Raw genomic sequence first — 6,010 nt, forward strand, 5'->3', positions numbered from 1 at the left:
AACTATTGTCACAAAAGCAAAGCTGCTTAGTTGCATGTTTGAAATATGTTATTGTTAATGAATGACCAAATAAAAAGGAAACAGGAGCTTGGCTCTAAATATTTATTGCATCAGTAAAAATAGTTTAATTGCATTATGTGTTAGATTTAGTGTATTTGCCACAAAGGGGTTGAACATGAAGCAGCATCTCTATAGAGACCTGTGACAAACGAGTCTGCGGGCATGCACGTGCAAGGCGACATGGAGTGACTGCATGCTGGGTAACTCTCATTATTTATATAAACGTATACGGTGAAAATAGGCTCCATATCTAGTTTCCATAGGCACAGGTGGAGCTGAGAGGACTGGTGCAGAGGGAGCACGCTGGTGAATGATGTCTGACCGTTGTGGATGTGGGCGCAGACCTGGCAGTTAACCTTTAAATGGCCTAATTAAACCACAGAGCCATTAGGAAATCTGTGATTAAATCAAGGGCAGCACCATGAGGGGAATGAAAGATGTCTTTTTAACAGGTTAACTGCAAATAAGACTTTTTTTTTCTTTAACACGAGGCTATTAAATGTATTTCCTTCTCTTTTGGTGAATTTGTGTGTTGACTCATTTGCAAGACATCAGTTTGGAGCTGAGCTGCTCTGTGTGTATCTAGAAACAGACACTGCTTATCGCATATGATTGATTAAAATGGGTCATGAAACGTGCAGAAAAAAGTTCAGTTGGCTTGTGCATTGTATATTTAGAAGACAAAACCAATGGGTTTCTATGTTTGACACCATTTACACTTCAGCTTACAGCCAAGCACTTTGGATTTTGTTGAGCAATTTCATTACAGTGTGTAGTTTTCATTTTCTTGTGAACTAAAATCTATATATTTTCATTTTCATTTTCATTTACTTCCTCTGTTGTTGGAGACTTAGTACTTCAGTCCTTCACCTTTTTGTGTTTGAACAGCTCATTGTCTTCTCATTTCAAAATTGTACTGAGCATGGAGGCACCACTCTCTGGGTCGAATAAACATAAGAAAATAATCCCTGTCATGTTGCTGAAGCTTTTAAATATGCACTCACAGGTGACAAATCCCAGCTTCAGCGGCTTCAAGTGTTGTGAGAATAATTAACACAAAACAGTCTTTTTAGGAGCGTGCGACGAGAGCAGCCAGGATGTCATTAAACTGTTGGGTAACAAATTGATCCAGTGTCAAACACAACCGGTAGAGCTGGAATCAGCCACGAGGGTCGAGTGTACAAACTTTCCCAGCTCCTATGAGACAAACTGAAGTGGGTTTTTTATTTTATTTTCTTTTTTGCAATCAGTGTGGTTGACATTCACAGCGGACTGGCTGTATTCCCCAAGTTGTGCCGATGCATTCAGATTTCTGATGATGTTCTCACTGTCTCCAAAATAATTAATTACGGCTGTAATTTCAGTGTTGTGCTGGCTGTGTTTTGTTTTAGGCAGCAGCGCAGCGTGCTGGAAGCCACCCATGTTCCCGCTCATGAATGTTAATGACTGAATCGTTTCTCGCTCCCTGGCTCCCTTAATGTCAGCCATTGCAACAGGCCGCATCCTTAAAGCTAGTCTGTCGCCATAAGGCTCCTCTGCCGCCTGCTTTCACAGACATTTCATGATAACAGCATCATAACACTGACGATGATAAACAGCTTTCTTTTTAATTTGATGTGAGTTTGCTTGTTAATGCCAAAAAACCTCCTGCTGACTTGATAATACTCGGAGCCAAACAGTGTTTCGTCTTGTATTCGCTCTGCTGGATAGAACTCCACTGCGCCTGCTGTTTACCCTCTTGAGCGAGTAAAAGAAACCGAACGTTTTGTACCCTCTGTCAGAGATATGAACACTTTCACACTACTGCCTTGGTGGCCACTCTGCTGACATTTACCGTGACATTTGACATTCTCACACTCTGTCTTCCCACAAACCAAAAGAGAGAAGTTTAGAAATAGAGATATAACCTTCTCTTCAACAGTTCGATCTACTGGCAGCATCGCTGTATGAAAAATTGCTAAAGATCTTGTCTGTTTTTTTGTTCTGTTTAGCCAAATATCTCAAACCTTAAAAACATGTGTTTGGTACATCTGCTCTCTTGCACCACTGCTCCTGTTACCTAAACTCTCATTTTCCACCCAGTTATTTTCTGACAAGGATCAACTGTGAGTGGAAAGCGTGTGATTTGCCAAACATAACTCTTAACGAGCATGAAACTAGAGTAATTGCAGTTTGTATAGTATATAAATGCTGTAAAGAGATTTCAATTCCATGACATTTACAGGTATGAAATTTTAAATAATATGATCAAAGCTACAAGATAAAATTACTATTTTTACCAAGATAGCAAGGGTCAATCATCTCTTACAAAAATGAATACGAGTAAAAACAGTGGTGCAGTCAGGAATTATATCATCTCTGTGAACATCTGTGCAAGATAATTTAGTCTCCTGGGGACTAAAATTGTCCAAGTATCTTAATCTAATTAGGCATCTGCCCACAAAAGATAAAGGCTTCAAAGTGTCAGTGGAAAATGATACAAGAAATTAAGGATTTAGGGAAGTAATGATCCATTAGATATGAACAATGCCCATATATGACAATTTGATTTCCTCATTGACGGACTAGAAAGTTGCACACAAGCCCAAAATAACCCCTACAAAGCCACAAAAGCAACACAAGAATAATAAATACTGTAAATATTTGCTCACAGTAAAATCATAAACATTCATTGTGTGCAAGAACTTCTAGAGATGAAAAACTGCCCTCGAAGTAGCAAAGACAGAAGCATTGTGATGTTTTTACGCTTCAAAAAGCCTTTGGTCTCAGGTGGTGTTAACATCTTGTGGTAAAAATCAACAAGTCCTCTGATTCAAACAACAAAATATCTCGTTTGTAATTAGTTTCCAGAAAGAGACATTTTCTGATGAGACGCCACTGTTGGCAGGAGGCCAACATTAGTTCGAGCCTTTCAGAGCTCTACCAAACTCTGTTTTCTGGTCTGACACAGCTACAGTTGAGCTTCGGTTAGGTTCAGGCTCAGAAGTGACTTGGCTGGTGTTTGGTTTGGGTAAAATATGGTCAGGGAGCGAGTGTGGTCATAGTTTAAACAACAGAGAGCAGTTGGTAAATGTGATTAAATTTGGGAGATATATTAATAAGATGTACTTTTGAACAATCATCATCATATTAAGCAAAGTAAAAAAAATAAAAAAAAAGGATTTTCTTGATGAAATGTAAACCTTTACATTCAGTTACAAAGCTTGTTACAAAAATGCTGTTTGAGTCTTTGCGGTCATCCAAACACTGTTATAGACGTTGACTTCGTAGTTTTTTCAAAATCCGTAATCAGAACAGATGATAACACATGATAAACCTCTGAAATATCTAAGTTACTAGATACATTACTATGTGCCACTGAGTTCACTGCAGTTCTTGTCCTGTCGCCTACAATCAGTCAGCGTTTGTTTCATTTAACCATAATCACAGACTTTCTCCAACCCTAACTGAGTGGTTCTGGTTGCCTAAACATTAACCATAGACGTGCCTGATCAGAGAGCACACATAAGGGTCAGTCTGGAGGGAACTCTAAACCAATAGTTTTCTATGGGTACGAGAATTTGTTGCTGCTGTTTGTCCTATAATTAGAATAAACAATAGCCTTTTGCTTAAAGAATCATTCCATAATTTGTCTTAACCAAACAGCACTGCAATGCAGACATGATTGTAATGTAAATCAGTCCTGATGGGATAGCTGCAAATTCACATTGTTGAGAGAATTTTTTTTGCTTCTGTCTTTGAGGCAACACAAACCATGTGAGCTGTGATTACTTGGTGTTTGCCAGTGAGCATTAACATAATCACACACTAACCTTTCATCATCCAGCACTCTCCCCTTTCAGAGCACCAATTAGTAACCTATAACTGCCATTAAACTGCATTTTAAACTGGAATTGATTATCCAGCAGTACAGGCTTGGCCAGCACAAATTCTATTTACTTCATTTCTCTCCACAATGCTGCTCTAGACATGAACAGAGGACATTAACTCAGAGGCAAAGGCAATCTCCCAGACAGGTTACTGACAATATGCGGGCAGTATGTACTGCTGTCTAGGAGACAGCCCCTTCTGGATTCACGTCCCTCATGTCAGAAGATTTCAGGCTGGGAATAAACCGCCTCGGGAAATAAAACACTCTGGGGGCAAGAGATGCACCAGTTGTGTTGAATACACAAAAGCATTTTGACAAAAGGTTGATACGATACTTGGCATGGGGCCTGGTATTGATACTGCAGTTACCCGTGATTGCAAAATGCCACAGGAGGCTTCCAAGCAGATGAGCATGTTTTTAATTGTCCTTCAGCGTGCTAAAGAGCATCATCCAATTAAATAATTACAATCCACACAGAACAAAGTGCGGGCTGCATGCATAGGTGATTCACACCAATCACATGGTAGTGAATTGGGTCCGCTTAGCCAACTCCAATTCAGTATCGCAGTTGATTACTCTGCCCTTCTGCTGCTTAATTCCCCATCCTGGAGCTCTGCCAAACAGCTTTCTGGTTTTGGCTTCATGACTCAAGACAGCATTGTTAGCCATGCTACTAAAAAATGTGATACATCCTTGATGACAGGAAAGTAGGAGGATTTTCAGCAGAGGATGTTAATCTCTAGTCAGACACATGTTAGAGTGGACAGGAGTGATGACTTTGACTGTGCACATGCTCGGCTGTGTAGCTCCAAATCATCTAGTTTCTCAAAAAACAGCCACGCTAGCAGCTCTGTGAGGCTGCAGCACTCATTACATATAAACTGAAACTGATAAACCAATAAATAGATAACTAAATAAATACAAAATAGATGATAGATTAAGCCTGTGAATATTCTCATTTGTCCAGGTCATAGTATCTCAAAGGAGTTTTAAATCGAAAGCAACTGGACTCGGTTATTTGTCTAGGAAGACGTTTCACCTCTCATCCAAGAGGCTTCATCAGTTCTTTCTCGCACCTGACCAGGCTGGGACTGGTCCAACTATCTGGTGTGGAGACCCAGGTATTTTTAACCTCTGGGAGGGGCTGATGAAGCCTCTTGGATGAGAGGTGAAACGTCTTCCTAGACAAATAACCGAGTCCAGTTGCTTTCGATTTAAAACTCCTTTGAGATAGATGATAGATTCTACCCGATGCTGGTGTTTGAGGAAAAATTTGTGATAGAGTTAGTTAGGTAGAGGTAGTTATTAGCGGGTTAATCCACCGAAAAATAATCAGCAACTACTTTGATGATCAAATAAGTCATTTATTTAAAGAAAATGTCAGACTTTCCAAACTTCCAGATAATTCTCAGCAGATTAATTGATAACAAAAATAATCATTAGTTCCGTTACTGATTGTTCAGTACAAAACACAGAGATGTAGAGATATTTCAGTGGATAAGCACAACTTTTGACAAATATAAGGAAACATATGCGGAAATATTGTAAAAAATAAAATAAAAAAAAAAGAAAAAAGAAAAAAGTAGTTGAATTTCTTAATTATCCAATGGCTGTGTTTGGATAGTGAGGCAGGTTTTTCTTTCCTGCTCTGACTCATGTCCATTGTTGACGTCTTTCCTTCAGGACAGGTGCTGTGTAGTAACCATGGCTCCAAAATTCTGAATCACCCTCGGCCTTGTCACTCTTTCATTGCTGTTGTTGTTGTTCTGTCCATTTCCACCACAATTTCCAGTTTCCCTTGGCTACGGTTTTGTGCCCCCCACTGGCATGAAGTGCGAATAATAGAAATACCCAGTGAAAAGAGGCTGGATGAGGACTGTGCTCCGGCAGCTGAGGCAACAATGCCGCCTTTGTTGTGACAGTTACAGAAAATCCTTGAACTTTTTGACTTTTATGTCCATGTTTTTCATTTTTTTAAGATGCTGTTATTAATGTGTGACTTTTTATTTACTGTGGTTTACAATGAAGTGAAAATAACTGATGTTTTCTACAGACAAGTGTACATCGAAGTATTTAAGA

This window comes from Trachinotus anak, unplaced genomic scaffold (genome assembly GCF_046630095.1).
Source record: "Trachinotus anak isolate AG129_WGS33_773 ecotype Australia unplaced genomic scaffold, CSIRO_AGI_Tana_v1 ptg000018l, whole genome shotgun sequence".
Classification (NCBI taxonomy): Eukaryota; Metazoa; Chordata; class Actinopteri; order Carangiformes; family Carangidae; genus Trachinotus; species Trachinotus anak.